Source organism: Centrocercus urophasianus, unplaced genomic scaffold (genome assembly GCF_019232065.1).
Source record: "Centrocercus urophasianus isolate 14NV4802_14NV808 unplaced genomic scaffold, USGS_Curo_1.0 seq_20, whole genome shotgun sequence".
Classification (NCBI taxonomy): domain Eukaryota; kingdom Metazoa; phylum Chordata; class Aves; order Galliformes; family Phasianidae; genus Centrocercus; species Centrocercus urophasianus.
The window spans coordinates 6991896-7009002 of record NW_024884756.1 but is presented as its reverse complement, the minus strand read 5'-3'; the positions used below and the strand labels follow the sequence as shown (position 1 = coordinate 7009002).

At 37.4% G+C, this 17107-nt stretch overlaps 1 protein-coding gene across 1 annotated transcript in view; it reads left to right on the top strand.

Annotated features, from left to right (window-relative positions):
• The window catches only part of COL5A2 (collagen type V alpha 2 chain), a 165297-nt gene that overhangs the window by 23244 nt on the left and 124946 nt on the right, over window positions 1–17107 (top strand). Inside the window, exon 3 of the mRNA XM_042822469.1 lies at window positions 12826–12905. The gene's annotated coding sequence lies outside the window, so the exon portion shown is untranslated. The remainder of the gene's footprint in view (window positions 1–12825; window positions 12906–17107) is intronic.

Here is a 17107-nt window from a genome sequence, read left to right as displayed (position 1 = left end):
ATGTTTTCTTGGAATGGATATTACTGAAGATTAAGAGCTAAAATCATGTCCTAGTAAACGGCACTGAAGCCCATCAATTTTATTGCTGATAACAAGTTCACATTTAACCAAAATTAGTGGAATTTCAAGAAATGCAGTAGACTGAAATCGGTCTTGGGATGCTTACTATGATTCCTATAATTTAACTTCAAACACCATTTGTATATTTCATCCAATAGTATTTAGAAACTGGCAGTTGCACTGCAGAGGCAGTAGAAGGAGCAACAATATTCATGTTTCTTCAGTAGCCCCTGTGAAAAGTTCTGGTCAGTAAAAGTTATGTATGTATATTAAACTTTAACTCTTGAAGACCTTTGTGCTACTGAGTATGAACAAATGGAGCAGTTTTGGTCTTGCGTTATGCTTCTGCCCTGCATTGTTTAAAATCTTAGTCTCTTTGGGTCACCTTCATGCCAGTTACCTTTGTGGTGGCTACTGATGAGGGTGCATGGCAGAACAGCATCTGTCACCATGGGATGCTTGATCTTCCCTGAGCTGTGTGTGACAGGGAAGGTAATAGAAGCTCTGTGCAGGTACCTTTGGTAAGGAGCCAAGCTTGTGTGTCACAGTACATTCAGGAAGGAGACAGTAAGCAACTGCTTATTACAGTTGCTGAGTGTTTGGTAACGTTCTTCAGTAACCCAGGAGGACATCAAGAGGAAGCAAGGGAGGACAGCTTTCCTGAATGAAAATTCTTCATATGCATGTGTATGCTAACACTACACACTGGGTCAACTCTGCATTCACTGAGCTTTTTGCTGTTGTGCTGGAGGCTGTCCCTCTCTTTTCATAGTGAACTCAGTTGAAGTCTGAGGACAGTTCAGCATTAGTTTGGTCTCTGGCTGGCACAGAAGATACACTTATCCCAACCATCAATCCTGTCCTAGTAAATAACTGGAAAAAACCCTACATTTGTTTGTTTTCTCCTAAGTGTAGCATTCGTATGTGTAGGATCTAGCCTTGAGAACAGAAAACCGCACAAGAATACTTCAGGGGACTGCACAAATCTAAAACTAATTGTCCTGAGTTTCCACATGTACTGGTAGAAAAATGTGGGATTCCAAGAATAGAAAAATGAATGCAAATCTGTGGCTCAGTGTTGTATTTTTCACTGCCATGTCCCATGTTGAAGCTCTCTTTCACTATGCTTGAGTATTGTATCACAGGGAACCTGACCACATGCATATATTTCTGAACGTATTTATATTTATTAGATTTAAAGATGTAAAAGTCAACAAGCAGTGTGCAAGTGAAGGAATAATTCTGAAAGATGAGTTTCTTTGGCACTGACAATGCTTTGGGAACATTTTGTAGTGAGACAAATGACTGAAGAGCCAACTATGTCTGCTTGTTGGTTGAACAAGTCATTAAGTAAGCAAACAAATGACCTACCCAGCTTAGAAAACTGCTAGTCTGACAGTAAAAAATCCAGAGGAAAATAAACCAAAGAGGATAGGTTAAGTTAGGTATTTGCATACTGCATTGTGATGGATCTTTTTTTAAACTGCACAGTAAGCTTTTGCAAAAGATATGGTGGGTTTTTCATTTGGTATTGCTTGCTGCCCATCAGTTTGCTGCTGATTAGCATAATTTCTCTACTGCAATGAATTCATTCTCTTGTCTGTTACGCAGGGTATAAGAATTTCACTTTATTTTCCACATCCTTTGAGTTAGCTATTCCAAAGAGGCCGCATAGACTTCCAACATAGGGCTTAAGACCATCCATAATTCAAGTAGTATTCTCATAAAGCCGCACACAATTTGACAAGTAGACAGATGAGCTGCTGCAAACTAATGTACCTTCTATACTTACTTTCTCTTATAGCAGAAGTTAGAGATGAGAGAACTGAAGTGTGTTGGCATCTTTTGCAAACGGGGAAATCAAAACCATCCATGCCTTCTGAAGCAACTATGGTACTAAATAGATTTTACCATCTCAGTTAAATTGAAATCAAAGCTAATCTATATCTCTTTGCACTGATGTGACAAAGCAGGCCTGGTTTTCAAGGTTTATGGTGTTGTGCTCCCTTTCCCTAAACACACTCAGGATCCTTAATAGTTTACTGTGTTTTCCTCTGCAAAAGTTAGGGCCCTGCATAGTTCTCAGGTTTCACAGTTTTAACAAAACTCTATCTCAGTTTCTCTCACAATGAATGCTTTTCCGTTCATGAGACTTCCAGAGCTTCTTGCTGTTTCTCTGACACTTGAAGCAGGTAGGGTTACAGGAGTTACCCAAAATGTCTGCTCTGTGGGGAGGGCCAGTGTAGTTCTAGAGGTCCCAATAAGGTATTTGTTTTAAAATCTTTGCATTTAAGGGTAACACAAACCTTTTTGTTTGAAAGCCACAAGTTTTAGAAATACTGAAAGCCACAACGCAGCTTAGAAAAAGAAATAAGAAACATCTGGTTAGTTAGGATTCTTTCTGCACTGGCACAAAGATGCAGTAATAAAAGCCTTTATTTTCCAAGTCTGTTCTTGCAAAAAATATTATTACAACAGTCTGGCTGCAGAGAGTCTTATGGGAATGAGAACATGCTGCAAAGATAATGCACAGAACAGCTACGCTTTGGAAACAGTTCTCCATTGGCTGGTTACATGAGAGAAGAGTGAGGCTGGCATGGAGCTGTGGCAGGTTTGTGCATCTGTCCCAAACTTTTGGGATAGCAGCTAGTAGTGGAACCAAGTGCAGTGTAAACCCTTGCTTGTTATTAAGGAAGACAGTCATTGTACTCTGTAATTGCTTATTCACAGCATTGGAAAAGTCATTGAATTACTGTGGGGAATATATATATATATCTATATATATCTTTTTCAATCTGTCTTTGATATTCCTGATAGTGGGCTGTTTCCTGTAACAGAGCAGGCATTACCTGTACTTTGGAAAACCTGTAGCATGGTCGAAATGCCCTGCTGCTTAGGGTCAATTTGCCTTGGAGAAGTAGCCAAAATTCCTAGCACGGTGATTCCTCAGGGCACAAACTATGGATTGTAGTGGCTGCAGCAGGGTGAGCTTGTGGCAGCCACGGCCTCAACCCTGGTGATCTGAGCATGGACCATTGCTGCGCCTATCCGGTGTGTAAGCTCTGTGCATCCTGGCAAAGGCTGTCCTAATGCTTTTCTCACAAACGTAGCAATCTCTTGATTTTTAGCTGCAGTTCAAATTGCTTTAGAGTATGACAGCCAGTTCCACCATTTTGGAAAAAGTATCTTGCAGGAGAAATGCTGGTGGTATGGGCTCTCACTGTCTTCTGGTTTTTACTCCCTGGTGAAGCAGTGCTGCATCTCACGGTCAGGTAAGCGTTAGAACCCATCGGTGGGCTGTAACGTTGGACCCACTCCCCAGTGCAGATGGCTCGGTTGGCACCAGGGGTCAGTGTCGGTTCGTGCTATCAGCATCTCCTCTCTGTCTAAGGCTGGGCTAGCGCCTCCGATTGGGGGTAACGTGCTGCTGGGCAGCTGACATCGCCTGGAGCTGAGCTATAGGAGGGAAGTGCTACTGACATGGGGTGACCGCGATTTGTGAACCAGACTGGGATCAAAAATGATTCTTCTCCTTTGCTTGACATTTTCTATGCTCCTCTAAATATGAAAATCCTCATGATTCAGTTTTAATTCCAGTACCAAAATAAAATTGTATTCTAATATTTTCCTACCAATCTTTGGATTTATTTAGCTCAACTGCTTGAAGAAGCTATATTAATAACGTCATAACTTCATTTCAATCTAATATGTATAATTATTGCTCGTGTGAAAACAAGTGTAAAAAAACTAGCACTATACAGAGTATTCTCAGTGTGTTCCCACATGCCTGTAATAACCTTTAATGTAAATGCTTGTTCAAAATAGACATTTTGAACATCTTAAATGCTAGCAGACTAAGCTTCTTGCCTTGAGTACTTTTCAAAGGTGCTCAATATTACTCATTAGTTGTCTGATTTCAGCAGATAACCTTCCGGTAGGCTCCTCATACTCAGATGTTGGGGTAGAAGTTTGGTCATCATCATGTAAATAAAACAAAGGTTAAAAAACATTTTGCTATGGAAGAGACAGCTTATTCAATAATACTCGAATTCTTCTAATCTGTAAGAACAAAATGTAACAGTAGGCACTTTTCCTAAAATTTCAATGTTTTTATCTGTCTGCATGTAAACAAAACAGTTCAGCCTTTTTGAATGAATTTAAAAAAAAAAATCCTACTGGCTTGGAAATCATTAAGTTGATTTATTATCCCTAGTAAACACAGTAATTTCAATTTACATAACTTCAGGCCTTTCCAGTTGGTTATAATTTGTTTTGCTGATCTCTGCTTAGGTGTTGCTGCTCAGTACTCTGAAACTTTCTCATTATGAACTTGTACTGAGTTGAGAGGATACAAGACCAAGGCTTCTCTGTACGAAGTACGGCTGAGATGCCAGATTGCCACTGGCACACCTGGATGTTGCCTATGTGCTTTCTGGCCTGATTGCTTGCAGAGTCTGTTGCAGTCACTCAGGATTTGTGTAGAACTCTGTGCCATGTCTTTGTGTCTCTTACACTTGTAGGTAGGTAGTTACAAGAAGCTGTGTGCTAAAACCCAGTCTCTTAAATTCGTGTTCTTAATGTCAGTACTCTTGTTATTCCAATAGGACTACAAATATCTTAAACAATTCTGTGATCTTTTGTTATTGCTTTCAATGGAATAGTACAGGTAAGTGCAACTTTTCTTATTGGCACATGTGTTTGACTCACAGGAGTCTATCCTCATTTGTTTTTGAAGCACTGTGATAATTAAGTTGATTAATGTTGCTTTAAAAGGATGGTTCATTTTGATAGTAACTTTGTTTAAGCAGTGATTTGGTAATGTGTATCAACGAAAGTACAGCTATTTCAGTAGAACTGCACATCTGCAGTTAAAGGAAACTGTTGTGATATTGCCAGCTCTAGGTGAGTCTTACCTGCAGCTCCTGGAACTATACCAGAAGTGCAGCCTATGAAAATCCCCAGGGATTTTTGCTGTTTTGCTTTGCTAATTTTTCATAGGCAAATTTTGACTGAAATGACAAACACAGATAGTAGTTCATATACTGTTAAGGAAGTAAATAGTTCTGTATAGTTTCTGTATGTTAATAATCCTGATATAATGAAATGGAAAACAATACAAGTGCATGTGTGGTGAATAGATGAAGGAAGAATCGATCTCTTGAGGCCAGTGACAGAAACTGATTGCTGAATGAGATGGTTTTACTTCTGGAAGGACTGTAGAGAATTCTTTGGCTTCTGAAAAAGGACTGATGGAGCTTCTAGCAAACCTTTGCCAGGGAAATGTTGCTCTGTTTCATGGAAGATTATGTGGGCCGTAACTTTAGTTTTAATGGCCACTGGGATGTGAATCCTGGTGATGGTGTTGTGCTGGTATTGCTTAACAATCTGCGTTTGTCTCCTTTAACACGTTTTGAGTGTCCTCATTGATGATTTACTTCTAGTTCTTTCATTGAAAAACAAACCAACCAACCCATTCCTGTTTCTATATATCACCCTCTTTCAGCCTATTTCTGCAGTACTTTCTTCACTATTTCATATCAAGCAAAACTTTGTGGTTGTTTCTGACTTGGAGGCAGTTCAGCATGTCTGGTGAAGTTGCTTATGTTCAATAGACCATTTGTTTAATTGTTTTTTTTTCTTTCCCCATCCAGACACTTCTTAATATTCTTCTTTTAATCCTTTCCTATTTTTTTCTAGAGCTATACATTATTGCTGCTTTTGTAAATGGGAGTGGCTGATTTAGATTTATTATGTATATAATGTGCTTTTATAAAACAGCCTTACTTACTTTACCAGTATTGTGTTTTTCAGGGCCTGTGTTTGTCAATTGAAAATGAAATGCCTGCATGAGTATGCCACAGTGTGAACAGCAGAATCTTCCTGTAGTAATATCTGAATACTTTACAGGTGATTCCTTTACATTAACTGTGAAGAGGAAAAGTAAATAATCAGTGGTGCTATTAGCAGTGCCAGGAGATAGGACCCTATCAAAATATCCCAGTCAATTGTTCACACCTGGCAATTTTGTTTTCACTGGCAGAAGACAATTATCATTCCATGGGAGCCAGGCTGTGAGTAAGGAGTAACTACGGCATAGCTTTTTCCATGACTGGTTGTGGCACAGAGGTAATTAATTTTAGTCACTGTAATTTTATGCTCATTTGTTCTTTGCATTAGGGAACACACTTTTGTATGTATGTATTCTGGTACTCAGTTCCAATAGTAGCACCAATACAGAAAGCACTTCATAGTGTCTTTAAGTGCTCTCTGTATTTTTGTTTTACCAGTGCTCATCTCTAAGCACGTGGCAACTTCACGGTTTAAACTTAAAATCGTTTAGTGTTTAGCCTTTATCCCAAATATTCTAAGAGGGTGATGCCATAAGGATGAGCAAGTCCCAGCACACACCTTAGGATTTCATCAGTCTTCATAAGTGGCAGCTGATCAGTAGGTAAATGTATTTTGAGAGGGGTGAGAAGCAGGTTTAAAAAAGTAAAATTCTGACAGTATATTACATACAATTCTAAGCCTTTCTCTTGCCTTCCCTTCCCCACCTTATTATCTGTCTTCTATTAAACTGAAATGCTATTAATTCCTTGTGTGAATGTATTCATATTAATAAATGGATTAGGTCCTTAGGGAAGGAACACTGTGAAGAAAAAGAAAGCAGTAAGTTTAGCTTAGCGTGACTGAAAAAAAACGCCTTTGGAAAGAGAAAATTCCAAGAGAAAGGATTGGAACATTGCTTTAATTGAAAAGAATGCTAAGCTGATGTTTATATTAGAATAAATTACTGGAAAACATTAAGACAAAGTATGAAGGTATGAAAATATTTCTGGACTGCAGAGTCAAAAGAGACTAAATTTTAAGAGGATACAGAAGGGAACCTGAAACTTCCTGTTATTCTCCTAGGTTAGAATTGTAATAGGGAAAAAAAAAAAGTGATCTTAGCTAGAGGTCCATATGCCCTACCTTATATGTTTTGGTGTTTGTATTTATCAATGGAAGTGTAATCCTGATGATGTAAACTATGATGCAAAATGTTATGAAAATTTTTCTCCTAGTTTAAGCTCCATACTCACCTGCCAGATCTGAGCACAGAGCAAATGCTCATGGCTCAGGGATGTGGAGGAATGGAAACAGTGGCACTTAGTGGAGAAGTGTCAGCAGGTTTTATTTGATAATCATGTCCTCTGGAAGGAGGGTGTGATTGGCTATAGACTTGGATTTTTAAGTTTAAATGTGATTTCTGTTAGGTCTTCTATATTTGTTCTGTACAAAAGGCAATTCCAGTTAACTTGAGCTATTTTTAGTCAAACATCCTGATCTCCCATCTTTTTGTAGTGAGAGGAAGCAGATAAAAAATTTCACAAAACCAAAAAAGGAATAAGCAAGTTAATATCATGCCATGATTGTAGTTATACATATTTTACAGACTAAAATCAATGGCAGCACAGTGTTTTGTTTTTTTGCATCCAACAGCTGGTTTTGTGAGCGTTTTATTGGTTATAGAGATTGCTTCTGGGTTATTTCCTTCCAAATGAATCCACTTATTCTCCTTTTCACTGAACTAATTTAATTTATTTCTAATCAGTGAAGACAGTTTGTGTCATTTGTTTTTTCAGATAAGTTTCTAGGCTGGAATATGCAATCCAGGATTAAAAGAGCTCCTAGATGTGTTGTCCTTTTGAAAATTATATTTTGTAAAAATTGTCATGAACTATTTCTGTGTCAATGAAGTGATGACATCAATACTGCCATGTCAATTACTTAACATAATTATTGAAGATTTGGTTAAAAAAAAATAAATGATAGGAACAGACCAGTTCTGGTGAAAATGGCATGTGCGTATAGAGAGAAGTGAGTCCAGCCCGTAATTCCTTCCAGTTATTTTTGATATGGCGTTATGTCTTCATCGTAAATGAAGGAATAAACTGCATCATCTCAGTATTTAAGTTTGCTGGTGACTTTTATGGAGTAGAGAATATTCATTTGAATGAGGCTGACTGTAAAACCCACTTAAATTCTTGTGCTGAATTTTAGTTATGTAAAAGTTCTGAAAATGATACTTGAAATGCGTGAGTTAGACTTGTGCATATGGAGAAATTTGGAACCCTACTGTGCAATGTAATGATAAATTTCATACGCAGAAGTCTTACACTATTTTCATTTTTTCTGAAGAATTGAAGTAAATAATGCCTTAACTGTTCTAAAAATAAGTGTAAGCATTGCTATTTGTCAGTAATTAGAATATTCCATGTGAGTTCTCCAAGACTGGAAATCAGAGTATGATCTTGCAAACATCTTTACAGTGTTTGTTCATAGAATTGTGGAATCACCAAGGTTGGAAAAGACCTCTGAGATCCTGTTTACCTGTCTACCTATCACCAATAGTTCTCACCAAAGCCTCAGTACAACATCTAAATGTTTCTTGAACATGTCCAGGGGGGTCTATGACTCCACCTCCCGTTTCTGAGATTGTCCTAGAGAACCTATTGTTATCTACTGCTATTTCTATTGCTTTAAACTAGAAAGTAGTTTATCTCCTATTTATTTGTCTGTTAACTTGTAGTTCAGTTCTATTAAAGTGCACATCATTTCAGCCAAGTTTTATTAACTAAAAATTGCAAGAAGCTTTAAGCCTTATGTTTAGAATCTTTGATAAAATCTCATCTGTACTATTTGTACTGAGCTCTCTGCCTTCCTCAAAGCCCGTCGTAACCTAAATCATAACAGAATAAATAAAAAAGACTTGCCATGATTGTAACTCCTCTCAACCGTAACGTACCTCCAAATACTCAATCTTTGGCCAGTGGATTAGCTCTGACTTGATGAAATTGTGTCTTATTCTCTCTGCTTATTCCCTTGTTTTATCTGCCATTTGTAGTCTCATCTGTGGCTGGCGCTCACTCCTACTTCCTGTACTTACCATGAAGCTGTGAAGTCATAATCCTTGACTGCTACTTCTAAATCCTTCTATAAAAGAAAGAACAGTCATCTGCCGTGTAAGCTTATTCTGACAGCAGTATCATGAAATATGTTACAGCTGTAATAACTTGGTTAAGAAGGGAATACTGGCCTATTTTTGAGATATACTGAAGCCAAAAAGCACCACAAAAAATATTACAGTGTATTATTATCCTTAAAAAAAAATTACAACCTGCTAGAGTTATTTCTAGCTGCGTAGTAAGCCTACATATGAAAGATTCCATTTACACTATTTTTCTGCTTGGTGGTAGTAAGACCAACTGATGCTATGGGAATGGCATTTTAATAATGCTTTGAGAGATTACGTAGTACTTTGATCATTTAAAGAGATGGTCTTTCTGCAAGTATTTTTGAAATACAAAAAAATCTCTAATTTCTGTGGGGTTTTCGTGTACTTCTTCCAGGAAAAATGAGCAGTACAAAGACATTGTCATCCTATAGCTCAACAACACTTATCCAAATCCTGTTTGTCCAGGAACTTTCCAGTTATTTCTGTGCATTTTGCACCAGGTTCTCAACAATATATATAAAAAATCCATTATACTTTCATGCAAGTGAACAACTCATCTCTCAAATCATGATTCTCATCATCATTGGAAGTCAAACAAAAAAAAAAGGCTCCTTCATAGTTATTGTGCTGTTGTGTATGATTTTTTTTATCAGTTTTTTTCATTCTGTGTGAGGAGTAATCAAGGAATTGTCTTTCTGAAGGTGATGGCTAATGAGTTCCATGCTCCTCGTTCTTCCTTGGTGAGCAGACAGGATTCTTTCTCTTTGCCCAAGGCTGCCCAGTGTGGTGTCTTCCCAGGAAAACAGACAGGAATGTGGAGGCTGTGCTTAGGGCACTTCCTCACATTTCCATTTAAAATAGCCTGTGCCAATTTTTTATTTTTCTTTCACTGCATTTACTCCAATTTTTTCATCGTGAATAGAGAATGCTTCTCGAATCTTACATCTGTTAAATGAATCTATTTGTGTGCGGCAGACTGCTGCAATGATTAATAATTCCCATTTCAGTGTGGACAGTTGATGCAAAACACAGAATAACATACTTGAAGCTGCACATTTCCAACTGGGATCATATTAGTCATCCTTTCTAGACAAAAATGAAGAGCCATGTCTACACTCAAAGTGAGGTTACTTAAAAAGCAGACAGAAAATGGTAACAGTTCACATTTTCAGAATATGCATCAATGTATGTAGCTCTAAAAAATTCCAGGGTGTGGATTTTTTTGCTTCCTTCTGGAAGAAAGACAGATGTTTGAACGTTACCCACAGCGCTCGTCATGTTTTCCAGCTTGGCTTCCTAGATCAACTGTGACTTCCAGTCTATGATATCTCAGGGGCTCCTCTTCATCAGCATCTGGTGCAGTAATTTTATACAGTTTTGTAATTAATTTCCCCATTTGAAATGCACGTGCTGTTGAAAACCTTAAAAAGGTCATGGTATATGTTACTGTAGAAAGGGAAAAGGTTTGGGCTGCAAAATGCCACAACTTCTTTAATGGTTAAATGTCAATTCTTAGTTGTTGGATGTCAGAAAGTCTTGCTGTAATTTACCCCTTTTTTTTTTTTTTTTTGTTTATGTCTGTGTGAGAACCTTCATCAAACAAGCAGTGATCAGAAAGGCTTCGGAGGAAATTTATTGATGAGATGGAGCTGTAGCCAGATCAGAAGAGCTTTTGAAGAAATAAGTAAAAGCCATTTGTGGTTCTTGTTTCTACTTAGGAGTAATAAAATAGTTAACTTACCCATTTGTTGCTGAGTTTTGAGCATGATAGCAATGTGTGTGATGGTGAATTTGTGACTAGCAGGAGTGTGATGAAATCACAGCTGACAAAAGGCAGCTCTGTTTGTTCATGATCTTAATTTTTGATCTGGACCTATGTACATCATCAGCTTGTAGCACCCAAAGTGCAATCTCCTTTTTTAGCTATAAGTTTGATGTCTCATTTCTGTTGCCCTTCCCAACTCCTCATTTACAACTGCATAATTTTAAATCAATGATTTTCAGTTTCTACTTGTGATTTCTTCTTGTCCTAACGTGTTAAGTCTCATTTTCTTTGATTTGCAGTTCTGTGTGCTATGAGTCTAGTTAGGGGAGATCACAGGGTGATATTTCCCACTGTAAGTGTCTGGACTGCACACAGTCATCTTGCAAGGACTCAAAGACCACATATTCTGCATGACTCACTCAAACCTTAATGTGGTGACTTCCAGGAATGCTGCTGAAGAGAATATACCCCTGTCACACAAATGAAAAGTTTTCATTTTAGATTATGGGAGAGAAAAAAGTGGCTTGCCAAGCTTTTGTGCTTTCATTTAATTTTGTTTTAGCTTATTGTATAATTGTAATAAGTGATCTAGAGTCTTAGAGGTACACCAAATGCTCCATTTGAAAATCTCAGTCGTAACTTGAGTCCTCTACATAAATCCAGAAAAGATTTTCATTGGAAAGAATGTACATTTAAATAATAAATAGATGTAATGCTCACAAATTCATACCAGTTATTCCACTGGAATTATGTTTTGCTTTTTTATCAACACTAGTATTCTCAAAGGTTTGAGTATTTTGAAGGAATACTCAAACCTTAGAGTGTTCTCAAAGGTTTCTGATTTACTGTTCCAGCCAGTAACGTTTGCCAGAATTTCTTACTGTAGTCATTCTTGTAGCTGCAATCATGGCAATGTCTCTTGTCCTCTGCTCCCCTGAGAGTGCCTCTTATTGGGATTCTTAGAGAATAAATCAGCAACAGTTTCAGCCCACGTTCTAGTGAGTGGAGGACCTCTGTATCCCTTTGGATTGCTCAGTAGTGACTCATAAGTTTTGGCCAATCCTGGCTTTCTTAACAATTTCGATTCACTGCGGTTGCAGAACAGGATTCTTTTTTCAGTAGTCCAGATGCAAGCACATGGAATTCTGTTTAGAATAAATTAAGTTTACTAAATCTGTGTTTCTTGCTAGGTTCTTTGTGTGGCTGTTAACTTCATTTTCCTTACTGTGACTTTGTTTGGCAAGTTAGCACTCAGAGAAGCTAGCAAACAGCGGGGAGATCTTTCTGGCTATCACTCGCCTGTATGTGTGCCAGAGTATGGAGTGTGACCTGTGTTGAATGTTGGTTTGCTTTTTTGTTTGTTTTTTTTTTTCAGTAAATTTTGAGAGTTTATAATATATGAAATATCTTTTTTTCTTTTTCTCTTGACTTTTTGAATGCAGTATGAATACAGTTGGGCAGCGTGTAGTCATTTGGGCTGTGTCAGCTACCTGGGCTCTTATAAAACCTGTCTAGGTCTGTATGGGCTGTCCAAATGTAGCTGAGGATTTGGACACAGCTTTACTTCCCCCAGAAGATTTGTCAAGCCCTCTCTCCTCACCTGGAAGGAGACCAAGCAGTGGCTTTGTCTTCCTTTTTAGGATGGCACCTCTAGTTCCTTTTCTGCCTGTAGCTCAGCTTTAGATACTGGACTGCCATATTGCTGGCAAAATCCTGTCAGACAGAACTAGGTACTAAATATTATGGCATTTCTTGTGAAATGTAACTTCCATCTGCTATGCTGAAGGTTTTGCTATCCCAGCAATTGGTTTCTTTTATGAAATGTAAACAACGCATCTTCTGACTGAAGAACACAATTCATAGTCACTTATACATTCAAATTCTGAAAGTTGTTTTGTGTATAAACATTTCCATGCTTCCAATCCTACAAGAGGAAGACAAAATGTGTATATATTAAATATAATTTTGTAATTGGAAATTCTATTTATTATTTTATTAACAGATTTGATGAAATCTGCAACTGCAGACTGTTTCTGTCATGAAGGCTGGATCTGAGAGACTTTATTCTGAAGATTACATGTAGTAAGTAGCAGAAATATTTTGTAATTCTTAATGTATTCTTAAAACATTTCGGAGTCCATTGTAGTGCTGTAGATTTGTTGTTATTGATGCTCAATAGTACAAGCTTCTGGAATGCCTAAGACTCAGTTTCTGAGAAGGGTAACCTGTCTGAACTTAAGATTCCTTTGACTTTTCCAGTTAAAATTAAGAATTAACACTTGAGAAAAAAACACTTATAGCTTCACTGATTACACCCAGGGCACGATGCATTCCTATATTTAGTGTACATGCTGCGTTTTTCTATCTTTCACTTCCATGGATTGGGTGAAAAGAAGAGAGACTGAGTGAAGTGGCATTAATAAAGAACGGTTCTCAAAGATGGCTGAAGTTGAATATCTGAACATTAAGGGTTGCTAAAACCAAAGGCATGCATTTTATTGTCAGAGCCAGCCTTGAATTTCATGTTTCATTTTTAAGTGGTACTTGGAATACCTCATCTGCACCCTGCTGAAATTTGTTCTTCAAAAATACCTGAGAGCAGTTTCTTGACAGTGTATTCCAAAAAGCTGGTGCAAGTTTGATTTCTTAGCAAAGCTATGGTTACATATTGTATTTTCTAAGAAATAACTAGCAATACTAAGAAAATAAACTTTAAAAAAGATATAGTAACACATGATAATACAGTGCCTTCTAATGTTAACAAAAGCCAGACTTTTTGTGTCTACGGATGGTTACATTTCTGTGGTTATTTTGTGCAGTGGCCAAATTTGGGTGCTCACTTGTAGGCAGAAATTTCAGTAACAGCTGTGAGTTACTGAGGTTATTAACAGGTCAATTCACAGACCTGGTAGAAGTAGGTGGTGTTTGAACAAATGGTTTGCCAGGCTCTGTTGGAGCTTTCTGATGTGAAGGAGGAACCTGAAGTAGGATGCAGTTGAATTGGCTGAAAATTCACTATGGTAAGTAGTAGCTGTCATGTCCAAAAAAAAAATAATTCTTATATATGCTGACTTGCATTCTTAAATGTAAATGCTAAGTAGGGGAGTTGATCTGTTTGTTTCTGAGAAGTGATTTTGTGAGGAGGAGTTCAGTGATGCTTATCATATCAGTGATATATAAAGCAGTGATGCTTAACTTATCATTTTATCCTAATGAAATAATCACAAAGACAATTTCTGCAAGATTCTATGTGTTTTGGTATGTTTTACACTCATCTCTAAGGATTGGATTACTTGTTTAAAAAACAAAAACAAAAAAAGAACAAACAAGAGGAAAAAAAAGGCAAATCCTGAAGATTTGAGAAGTCTAGAGGAATTTCAAAGGTGTTGCTACCAACAAGTCAAGATATTTTAGTTGAAAATATCTGTTCTGGTCTCATCTATTGTTATTGTGAACCAACAGATTATTGGAAATGGGCAATTTTAGAAGTTTGACCTTAGTCAAACTTTGAAGCATATTTTTAAGTAGTAATCTAAGTTTAGGGGAAATGATAGCTATAATTTGGGAAATCCTTTATAAAGTGATTTTTATTTTTAATTAGAGAGGACTGGAAATTCATGAATTTAAACACGAGTGAGGGAAAGCTAAGTATGAGAAATTGAATCATGGCCATAGCTGTTGTATTCCTCTCGTGTCTGAGAGGTTTTATGCAGGTTTTCTGTGGATATGTGCTGAGCATAACTGGCACTGAGATTGCATTTTCATTATTTGGTTCTGTTGGAGCCATAAAAGACTAGGCTTTCTTGTGGTGAGCAAAGTAACGTGATTTTTAATTTCAAAAGTGACTTCACCATGCTTCTGAGGCTGGTAAATCAGTCACAGTCTTTAGAAAGAACAGTTTAAAATCAACAGTGAGAGCTGTAGACTATAACTAGTAGTCAGTATTTTTGGAACTGCAATTGATGAGTTGATGAGTTTTTGAACAGTTAATCTAATCTAAATCTGTGATTCTGTGAAACCACATGCCTGCTTTTACATGCAGGTGCGTATGGCAATAGTCTGGGTATCTATACAGTTTTTGCAAGGTATAAAGGCACAACTTGTTATATGAGTAGTATTTAAGGTTGTAATTTATTAATTCCAAAAGCAGTAAAACTGCACAAATTGTTTGCCTTAGCCTTTGAAGTCTCTGCTTTCTTAACATCCTAAATTCTCCTGTGGCTTCTTGGCTCCGTGACATAATGACAGTAACTGCCCTTGAGCCCATCTGCTCTAGTGAATCTAGTTTCTAGCGTGTGGTTCTTAAGACATCCATAGAAACAGTAATTTAAAGTTAGTGAGAATGAAGGAGTCTCACCTGAAGCATCAGCAGTAGTAATTCAATGGTTGCACCTCCTGCCTGTTTGCAGGGTTGGACCTGTATGAGTTAGTTTTGTCATTATTCTGTGTAGAACAGAAAATTGAAAAATTCATGCTTTATAGATTCAGGAGACTAAGTTTGAATTCTTTTATTCCCCCAGCCCACCATCTGATTTCTAGCTAACAGACATTTGAAGCATAGCAATGAAATGACTATAGGGTTCATGTTCTTCCATGGTGCATAGATGTGTTTTTTTTTTTTTCTTAGCTGTTTTTCTCATCATGTAGTTTGGACTCTTTACTAAGATGTGTAACAGAAAGGAAAGTGGAAGAGGCTTGGGAAAATGAAGAAATTTGAGTTTAAAACAAAACGATAAATAGGGAAAAATAAGAGCAACTTAATATTGTGATATTTCTCCTTAGGCTATTAAGATATTTTTTCCACTCTGACAGAGTTCATTGAAAATTCCTGTGAAATGTGATATATAGCAAACTTGATTTCTATGTTTACTCTAAAACTTTTTTCTTTTTCTCTAAATGAATGACTTCTATGCTATTTCTGAATTCCACTGGGTATTATAAGAGATTTTCACAGCTGTGTATAGTGAGGTATTCTATGGTTTCCATTCAGATGGAACTGCACATGACCACTGAACTCCTGTTCTTTGAAACCTTCATACAGTACTTCTGAGTACAGGGAAAGGGCTGCATGGCTCCCTGTGTGTTTGTGTGATGACTGAGCAAAGTAGCATTGTCTGCAGCTTCTAGGAGCATTAGATGTGAAAAAATGTGGTTAAAGATGTAAAACTGTTCAGAGAACTACACTGATGAACATGTACAACAGAGCTTGTTAAGAAAGATACGAACTCTGAAATGCTGACATTGTCCTGCACAATTTAAAGTTTGACACAGTTCAGATAAGTTTAAACAAGTAAAATCTCCAAAGCTCTATGACGTTATAAAACCATCTCATGCTGTTTTGAATGTGAGCTTTCTGTTTGCATTGAAAACAGTTTGAGATGGTTTTATAACGTCATAGAAGCCAAATCTTTTGTTCTCCCATGGCAGGTATTTCGTAAACACAGTAGCAAACAAAACTTATTTCTTTCCATGAGTTTGGTGAACAATTGCTCTTCCCAGTTAAAATAATGAACCAGTAACTTTGTGTGTACTTGGGGTTCCAGTTTCACAGTGGATTGAACCATGTACTGAACATCCTTGAAAAGTGAGATTTAAAATTTATTTCTGGGGGGAGAAATAAGTGTTCCAAGATTGTCTACAGCGAAACTGGGAATGTGGAAATACAGGAGAGAAATACTGTGGCAAACCAAGTCAACTCATAAAGGAGCTTCCTTTTCCTGTCAGGAATATGGTTACTCTTGTAGGCTTGCCATATCAACTCAACATATGAAAATTGCAGACCACTAACCTTAGAGCCATCAGAAGAAAAAAATTTTGAAAGTACTTGTAGCTTCCTTTAGTTTCCTGCTTGTACACTAGGTGTTAGCAATTGAACTTGGAGTTGACCTATTAATTATGTGCCTTTGATGTAATGCATTGACAACCCATATGGGTTGTGGTCTCCACTTTTCTGCTGCCTGGCACTTTGCCCCAGCACGTGTTTTCACAGATAGACTCTAGAGATGAAGTGGTTTTTTTTTTTTTTTTTTTTTTTTTTGTGCAGCCTGGAAGAATGTGTGATGTGTTGCTTCTGGTATGCCAGACAAAGACTTACTATGCTTTGGAAACTATAAGGAAGGAATATTGTGGATATTGTTCCTGCCCCTGTCAGGTCTCAATAGTGGTTTTGGTCTTTGCTGTGGAGAAATGCTGCATGTTTTGCTGCTCTGCTAGCAGTAGCCAGAGTTTCTACTAACATATTGGGGAACTTCAGGGTTCCTATGCAGATCTATAGTACTGTTCTG